This window comes from Symphalangus syndactylus, chromosome 17, assembly GCF_028878055.3.
Source record: "Symphalangus syndactylus isolate Jambi chromosome 17, NHGRI_mSymSyn1-v2.1_pri, whole genome shotgun sequence".
In the NCBI taxonomy this organism is placed as follows: Eukaryota; Metazoa; Chordata; class Mammalia; order Primates; family Hylobatidae; genus Symphalangus; species Symphalangus syndactylus.
The window spans coordinates 80,076,474-80,086,461 of record NC_072439.2 but is presented as its reverse complement, the minus strand read 5'-3'; positions in this window follow the sequence as shown (position 1 = coordinate 80,086,461).

Here is a 9,988-nt window from a genome sequence, read left to right as displayed (position 1 = left end):
GAAAGAAAGAAAGAAAGAAAGAAAGAAAGAAAGAAAGAGAAAGAGAAAGAGAAAGAGAAAGAGAAAGAAAAAGAAAGAAAGGGAGGGAGGGAGGGAGGAAGGGAGGAAGGGAAGAAGGGAGGAAGGGAGTTATCTGGAGGTTGAAAATCTGTTAGTACAATAAGGTCTGTCTTCAGGGAAAATTTTGAAATTGCAATAGTGTAACTACAAAGGAAGACTAAGAAAGCTAAGACCATAATTTCTTATGAAAATTCCAACCTGAATAAAGGAAACCATTGCTAATTCATATTTGCAAGTCACCTTATCTAATTCCCATTTTTGGTAGGTACTTGCAATCCATAACATGCCTGCCCAAAATGCTGGCTGAGAGGAAACAATATTCATGCCAGTGTTGAAATACCTTGCCAGATTTCAGAGGCAATTTTAGGTCACCAGTCCCACGCCAATTACCTTCCCATTTTAGAAAGACTACTAATATATTAGGATGGGGAACATGGGAGAAGGGATTTACTAAGACTCCATCTCTATTAAAGCTCCTCCAATAGACATTACTTCAAAGTTAGATTTCTTTCTGTGTTTCTCCAAAAGGCTGGAATAAAAATCTGACTGCTAATGACAAGTCATTTAGCAGAATGACAGTTGCTTCATGCTCACAGGGAATGAAGCATGCATTGCCAGATGTGTGCCATACCCTCTTTTAACAGCCTCACTGCAGAGTGTCTTTACTATAATGACCATTAGAATAAACCATATTCTGTTAATGAAGAAAAATCTTACACTATCAATTAATAGCCTTTAAAAAATGTGAGACAGCTGAAGGAAACTCTGAGAAATAGTATAATGCTTTATTCTTTGTACTAGATGAATTGATCGCTACAGCATTTAAATCTATGGGGTAACAACGCAGTAGGGTTTTCGGACCACAGATACATCAACATAAATCCTTATTTACATTCATTTAAGAAATCATAGCACCATTTGTTATGAGGAATATGGCTTTTTTAGGCTGCCCATCTGTGTGCAAGCACACTCTCACACACAGTAGCATTTGTACGATTTAAAATTTAGATAGCAGTAAGTCTGGATTCTGAATAGTTTTAAGTAAACTTTAATAAAAATGCAAAAAAGGATTCTTTTTTATTATACTTTAAGTTCTAGGATACATGCGCAGAACGTGCAGGTTTGTTACATAGGCATACATGTGCCATGGTGGTTTGCTGCACCCATCAACCTGACATCTACATTAGATATTTCTCCAAACATTATCCCTCCACTAGTCCCCAGCCCCTGACAGACCTGGGTGTGTGATGTTTCCCTCCCTGTACCCATATGTTGTCATTGTTCAACTCCCACTTATGAATGAGAACATGTGATGTTTGGTTTTCTGATCCTGTGTTATTTTGCTGAGAATGATGGTTTCCAGGTTCATCCATGTCCCTGCAAAGGACATGGACTGATTATTTTTTATGGCTGTGTAGTATTCCGTGGTGTATATGTGCCACATTTTCTTTATCCAGTCTAACATTAATGGGCATTTGGGTTGGTTCCAAGTCTTTGTTATTGTGAATGGTGCTGCAATAAACATACGTGTGCATGTGTCTTTACAGTAGAATGATTTATAATCCTTTGGGTATATACCCAATAATAGGATTGCTGGGTCAAATGGTATTTCTAGTTCTAGATCCTTGAGGAATTGCCACACTGTCTTCCACAATGGTTGAACTAATTTATACTCTGACCAACAGTGTAAAAGTGTTCCTATTTCTCCATGTCCTCTCCAGCATCTGTTGTTTCCTGACTTTTTAATGATCACCATTCTAACCCGGGTAAGATGGTATCTCATTATGGTTTTGATTTGCATTTCTCTAATGACTAGTGATGATGAGCTTTTTTTTTCATGTTTGTTGGCTGCATAAATCTCTTCCTTTAAAAAGTGTCTGTTCATATCCTTTGCCCAGTTTTTGATGGAGTTTTTTTCTTGTAAACTCGTTTAAGCTCCTTGTAGATTCTGGATATTAGCCCTTTGTCAGATGGATAGATTGCAAAAATTTTCTCCCATTCTGTAAGTTGCCTGTTCACTCTGATGACAGTTTCTTTTGCTGTGCAGAAGCTCTTTAGATTAATTAGATCCCATTTGTCAATTTTGGCTTTTGTTGTAATTGCTTTTGGCATTTTAGTCATGAAGTCTTTGCCCATAACTATGTCCTGAATGGTATTGCCTAGGTTTCCTTCTAGGGTTTTTATGGTTTTAGATCTTATGTTTAAATCTTTACTTGATCATGACTTGATTTTTGTAGAAGGTGTAAGTAAGGGGTCTAGTTTCAGTTTTCTGCATATGGCTAGCCAGTTTTCCCAACACCATTTATTAAATCAGGAATCATTTCCCCATTTCTTGTTTTGTCAGGTTTTTCAAAGATCAGATGGTTGTAGACGTGTGGTGTTATTTCTGATAACTCTGTTTTGTTCCATTGGTCTATATATCTGTTTTAGTACCAGTATCATGCTGTTTTGGTTACTGCAGGCTTGTAGTATAGTTTGAAGTCAGGTAGCGTGATGCCTCCAGCTTTGTTCTTTTTGCGTAGGATTGTCTTTTTTGGTTCCATATGAAGTTTACAGTAGTTTTTTTCTATTTCTGTAAAGAAAGTCAGTGGTAGCTTGATGGGAATAGCATTGAATCTATAAATTACTTTGGGCAGTATGGTCATTTTCACAATATTGATTCTTCCTATCCATAAGCATGGATAGGAAGAAATGAGTTTTCCATTTTGTTTGTGTCCTCTCTCATTTCCTTGAGCAGTGTTTTGTAGTTCTCCCTGAAGAGGTCCTTCACATCCCTTGGAAGTTGTATTCCTAGGTATTTTATTCTCTTTGTAGCAATTGTGAATTGGAGTTTGCTCATGATTTCATTTTCTGTTTGTCTATTATTGGTGTATAGGAATGCTTGTGAATTTTGCACATTGATTTTGTATCCTGAGACATTGCTGAAGTTGCTTATCAGTTTAAGGAGTTTTTGAGCTGAGACGATGAGGTTCTCTAGGTATACAATCATGGCATCTGCAAACAGAGATAATTTGACTTCCTCTCTTCCTATTTGAATACCCTTTATTTCTTTCTCTTGCCTGATTGCCCTGGCCAGAACTTCCAATACTATGTTAAATAGGAGTGGTGAAAGAGGGCATCCCTGTCTTGTGCCAGTTTTCAAAGGGAATGCTTCCAGCTTTTGTTCATTCAGTATGATATTGGCTGTAGGTTTGTCATAAATAGCTCTTATTATTTTGAGATAATACCATCAATACCTACTTTATTGAGTGTTTTTAGCATGAAGGGATGTTGAATTTTATGGAAGGCCTTTTCTGCATTTATTGAGGTAATCATGTGTTTTTTGTCATTGGTTCTGTTTATGTGGTGGATTACATTTGTTAATTTGTGTATGTTGAACCAGCCTTGCGTCCCAGAGATGAAGCCAACTTAATCATGGTGGATAAGCTTTTTGATGTGCTGCTGGATTCGAGCTGCCAGTATTTTATTGAGGATTTTCTCATCGATGTTCATCAGGGATACTGGCCTGAAATTTTCTTTTTTTGTTGTGTCTTTGCCAGGTTTTGGTATCAGGATGACACTAGCCTCTTAAAATGAATTAGGGAGGAGTCCCTTTTTTTCTATTGTTTGGAATAATTTCAGAAGGAATGGAACCAACTCCTCTTTGTAACTCTGGTAGAATTCGGCTGTGAATCTGCCTGGTCCTGGGCTTTTTTCAGTTGATAAGCTATTAATTTCTGCCACAATTTCAGAACTGGCTATTGGTCTATTTGGGGATTTGACCTCTTCCTGGTTTAGTCTTATGAGGGTGTATGTGTCCAGGAATTTATCCATTTCTTCTAGATTTTCTAGTTTTTTTGCTTAGAGGTGTTTATAGCATTCTCTAATGGTAGTCTGTATTTCTCTGGGATCAGTGTTTATATCCCCTTTATCATTTTTTATTGTATCTATTAGATTCTTCTCTATTTTCTTCTTTATTAGTCTGGCTAGTGGTCTATCTATTTTGTTAATCTTTTCAAAAAACAAGCTCCTGAACGCATTGATTCTTTGAAGTGTTTTTCATGTCTCTATCTCCTTCAGTTCTGCTCTGATCTTAGTTATTTCTGGCCTTCTGCTAGCTTTTGAATTTATTTGCTCTTGGCTTCTCTAGTTCTTTCTATTGTGATGTTACAGTATTGATTTTAGATCTTTCCTGCTTTCTGATGTGGGCATTTAGTGCTATAAATTTTCCACTAAACTCTGCCTTAGCTGTGTCCCATAGATTCTGGTATGTTGTGTCTTTGTTCTCCTTCGTTTCAAAAAACTTATTTATTTCTGCCTTAATTTTGTTATTTACCCAGTAGTCATTCAGGAGCAGGTTGTTCAGTTTCCATGTAGTTGTGCAGTTTTGAGTGAGTTTCTTAATCCTGAGTTCTAATTTGATTGCACTGTGGTCTGACAGACTCTTTGTTATGACTTCCATTCTTCTGCAGTTGCTGAGGATTGTTTTACAACCAATAGTGATGTTGATTTTAGAATAAACGCTATGTGGTTCTGAGAAGAATGTATATTATGTTGGTTTGGTGTGGAGAGGTCTGTAGATGTCTATGAGGTCTGTTTGGTCCAGAGCTGAGTTCAAGTCCTGAATATCCTTGTTAATTTTCTGTCTCATTGATCTGACTAATATTGACTGTGGGGTGTTAAAGTCTCCCACTATTAATGTGTGGGAGTTTAAGTCTCTTAATAGGTCTCTAAAAACCTGCTTTATGAATCTGGTTGCTCCTGTATTGAGTGCGTATATATTTAGGATAGTTAGCTCTTCTTGTTGCATTGATCCCTTTACCATTATGTAATGTCCTTCTTTGTCTTTTTTTTATCTTTGTTGGTGTAAAGTCTGTGTTATAAGAGACTAAGATTGTTACCCTTGCTCTTTTTTTTTTTTTTTTTTTTTTTTTTTTGCTTTTGATTTGCTTGGTAAATCTTCCTCCACCCCTTTATTTTGAGCCTATATGTGTCTTTGCACATGAGATGGGTCTCCTGAATATAGCACACTGATGGGTCTTGACTCTTTATCTAATTTGCTAGTCTGTGCCTTTTAATTGGGGCATTTAGTCCATTTACACTTAAGGTTAATATCGTTATGTGTGAATTTGATTGTTTCATTATGATTCTAGCTAGTTATTTTGTTCATTAATTGGTGCAGTTTCTTCATAGTGTTGATGGTCTTTACATTTTGGTTTGTTTTTGCAGCGGCTGGTATTGGTTTTTCCTTTCCATATTTAGTGCTTCCTTCAGGAGCTCTTGTAAGGCAGGCCTGGTGGTGACAAAATCCCTCAACATTTGCTTGTCTCTAAAGGATTTTATTTCTCCTTCACTTATGAAGCTTAGTTTGGCTGGATATGAAATTCTGGGTTGAAGATTCTTTTCTTAAGAATGTTGAATATTAGCCCCCATTCTCTTCTGGCTTGTAGGGTTTCTGCAGAGAGATCTGCTGTTAGTCTGATGGGTTTCCCTTTGTCAGTCACTCAACCCTCAACCTTTCTCTCTGGCTTCCCTTAATATTTTTTCCCTCATTTCAATCTTGGTGAATCTGACCATTGTGTGCCTTGGGGTTGCTCTTCTCGTGGAGTATCTTTGTGATGTTCTCTGTATTTCCTGAATTTGAATGTTGTCCTGTCTAGGTTGGGGAAGTTCTCCTGGATAATATCCTGAATAGTGTTTTCCAACTTGATTCCATTCTCTCCATCACTTTCAGGTACACCAATCAAATGTAGGTTTGGTCTTTTCACATAGTCCCATATTTCTTGAAGGCTTTGTTCATCACTTTTCATTCTTTTTTTCTCTAATCTTGTCTTCACGCTTTGTTTCATTAAGTTGATCTTCCACCTCTGATATCCTTTCTTCTGCTTGATCAGTTCAGCTACTGATACTTGTGTATGCTTCATAAAATTCTCATGTTGTGTTTTTCAGCTCCATCGGGCTATTTATGTTCTTTTCTAAACCGGTTATTCTAGTTAGCAATTTATCTAACCTTTTTTCAATATTCTTAGCTTCCTTGCATTGGGTTACAACATGCTCCTTTAGCTCAGAGAAGTTTGTTATTACCACCTTCTGAAGCCTACTTCTATCAATTCATCAAACTCATTCTCTGTCCACTTTTTTTCCCTTGCTGCTGAGAAGTTGTGATCCTTTGGAGGAGAAGAGTCATTCTGGTTTTTAGAATTTTCACCATTTTTGAGCTGGTTTTTCCTCATCTTCATGGATTTATCTACCTTTGGTCTTTGCTGTTAGTGACCTTCAGGTGGAGTTTTTGCATGGTCATCCTTTTTGTTGATGTTGATGCTATTGCTTTCTCCTTTTTAGTTTTCCTTTTGACAGTCAGGCCTGTCTTCTGCAGGTCTGCTGAAGTTTGCTGGAGGTACACTCCAGACCCTGTTTGCCTGAGTATAACCAGTGGAGGCTACTGAACAGCAAAGATTGCTGCCTGTTCCTTCCTCTGGAAGCTTCCTCCCAGAGGGGCACCCACCAGATGCCAGCTGGAGCTCTCCTGTATGAAGTGTCTGTCGACCCCTGCTGGGAGGTGTCTCCCAGTCAGGAGGCATGGGGGTCAGGAACCCACTTGAGGAGGCAGTCTGTCCCTTAGCAGAGCTCGAGCACTATGCTGGGAGATCTGCTGCTCTGTTCAGAGCCAGCAGGCAGGAACATTTAAGTCTGCTGAAGCTGCAACCACAGCCACCCCTTCCCTCAGGTGCTCTGTCTGAGGGAGATGGGAGTTTTATCTATAATCCCCTGACTGGGGCTGCTGCCTTTCTTTCAGAGATGGCCTTCCTGGAGAGGAGGACTCTAGAGAGGCAGTCTGACTACAGAGGCTTTGTGGTGCTGCGGTGGGCTCCACCCAATCCAAACTTCCTGGCAGCTTTGTTTGCACCCTGTGGTAAAAACAGCCTACTCAAGCCTCAGTAATGGCAGATGCCCCTCCTCCCACCAAGCTCGAGCATCCCACATCAACTTCAGACTGCTGTGCTGGCAGCGAGAATTTCAAGCCAGTGGATCTTAGCTTGCTGGGCTCCATGGGGGTGGGATCCACTGAGCAAGACCTCTTGGCTCCCTGGCTTCAGTCCCCTTTCCAGGGAGTGAAAGGTTCTGTCTTGCTGGCATTCCAGGTGCCATTGGGGTCCAAAAATCTCCTATAGCTAGCTTAGTGTCTGCCCAAAGGCCGCCCAGTTTTGTGCTTGAAACCTAGGGCCCGTGTGGTGTAGGCACCTGAGGGAATCGTCTGGTCTGTGGGTTGCAAAGACCATGGGAAAAGCCTGGTATCTGGGCCAGATAGCCATGTCCCTCATGGCAGGGTCCCTCAAGGCTTCCCTTGACTAGAGGAGGGAGTTCCCTGACCCCTTGTGCTTCCTAAGTGAGGCAATGCCCCACCATGCTTCTGCTTGCTCTCCATGGGCTGAACCCACTGTCTGACCAGTCCCAGTGAGATGAACCAGGTACTTTAGTTGGAAATGCAGAAATCACCCACCTCCTGCATTGGTCTTGCTGAGAGCTGCAGACCAGAGCTGTTCCTATTTGGCCATCTTGCCCAGGAATCCAAAAATGTATTCCATAATATCATTTTGGCTACCACATTTGATTTTTTTTATGAGACTTTGGATACTAGTTTGATTTGCTATTTTTTTTAAACTAATCAAAACAGGACTGGAGATGAAAGGATAGCAATTGCTGACATTTCTGCTGCTCAGCTTGTTACAGTGATTGTGCTCTGTAAACAGAGCCCCATTTTGTTTAGCTGCTTGTGTGATAACTATTACAAGCCTTTTACAAAATGTTAAAAGAAATATTTTCATTCAATTTTATATTTTAGGGAAGAGTAAATTGTTTAGGAATTTACATTTTGGAGAAAAAAATTGCTTCTTTTTTTTTCTAAGACCTAGGATTCCTTTTTGTAGCAATGCACAGTTGGCTGCATGAGCATAAACAAATGTGAAACCACATACTGAGAGACCCTACATTAAGAAAGCAAAATAAATTCAATACATAGACAGGAAATATCATTCTATGTCATTCTCTGAATGAAAGGATAATATGTTTCCTTGTGCCAGAATTGCTGTTTTTTTTTTTTTTAAAGAAAAGCCTAGACAGCTTCTTTCAGTTCTTAATAACTTCTCTTGCTCTGAGCCCTTATTTATAAGCCTGAGAAAGTTATGTGTTTTTCTGCCTTACACTGCCTCATTCTTATTTACTCTAGGCCAAGATGTTTTTAGAAAATGTTTAAAACCAATGATTTGATATGACCCCTTACTAACACTATAACATCCTCCAAAAAAACCTCTTCCTGCTTTGTATGTCCTGGTGGGAGATATTTTCTGGGCTTATTTTGAGGACAGATTCATTCCTTGATTAAGAATGAAAACCTGGAGGGAACAAAGTCAATAAAGTGTGGCTGCAGTATCTTTTAAATAAAGATAACTTTCCCTGAGTCTGCTTGCAGGAAGTAATCTGACTCCTTCTTTGAGGTTAAGCCAGTTTATCATTTTATCTCTTGTTTTCATAACACTTCTTTTTTTTTTTTTTTTTTGAGACGGAGTTTCGCTCTTGTTGCTCAGGCTGGAGTGCAATGGCACCATCTCGGCTCGCCGCAACCTCCGCCTCCCAGGTTCAAGCAATTCTCCTGCCTCAGCCCCCCGAGTAGCTGGGATTACAGGCATGCACCACCACGCCCGGTGCTTGGTGTATTTTTAGTAAAGACAGGGTTTCTCCATGTTGAGGCTGGTCTGTAACTCCTGACCTCAGGTGATCTGCCCACCTTGGCCTCCCAAAATGCTGGGATTACAGGCGTGAGCCACTGCACCTGGCCAACACTTCTTTTAAGAAAAGGTTTTATTTTGTTTTCTATTGACATATAATATTTGTATATATTTAGGGGATAAAATGTGATGTTTTAATACAAGTATATATACATTGTGGAATGATCAAATCAGGATAATTAACATATTCATTACCACAAATATTGATCGTTTCTTTGTGGTGAGAACATTTAAAATTCTTTTAGCTATTTTGAAATATACAATACATTACTATTAACTGCACTTACCATGCTGCCCAATAGGTCACCAGAACTTACTCCTCCTGCCTAGCTGAAACTTTGTACCCTTTGATTATTAACATCTATTTTCCTACTCAACATCCACTCCCCTGACCCTAGCATGAAAACAGTTATGCGGTGATATATTATTGTGATTTTAATTTGCATTCCTCTGATTAGACTTGTTGAGCATTTTGTTATATATCTGTTGGACATTTTCATGTCTTCTTTTGAGAAATGTCTTTTCAAGTCCTTTGTGCATTTTTTAATATGGTTATTATTTTGTTGTTGTTGAGTACTCTGAGTTCTTTGCACATTTTGGATATTGGCCCTTAATCCAATGTATGACTTGCAAATATTTCTCTCAGTGTGTGGATTATCCCCTTACTCTGTTAATTGTTTGCTTTGGTATGCAGAAGTTTTTAAATTGGATGCAATCCTACTAGTTTATTTTTGCTTTTGTTGCCTGTGTTTTGGGGAATGTAACCAAGAAATTGCAGCCCAGACCAATGTCATAGAGCTTTTCCCCTATGTTTTCTCCTAGTAGTTTAACTATTTCAGTGCTTATGTTTAAGTGATTTTGAGTCTATTTTTCTTTAAGCAGTGAGATAAGGGTCTGTATTTATTCTTCTGTATGTGGATATTCGGTGGAATTTTTTTTCTGGGCTCTCTATTCCATTCCATTGATCCATGTGTCTATTTTTATGCCAGTGCCATGCTTTTTGGTTACTAGAGCTTCGTAATATATTTTGAAATCCAGTAGTCTGATGACTCCAACTTCCTTCTTTTAGCTCAAGACAGCTTTGGCTATTCAGGAATTTTATGGTTCCATATGAGTTTTAGGATTGTTTTTTCTATTTCTGTGAAGAATGACATTAAAATTTT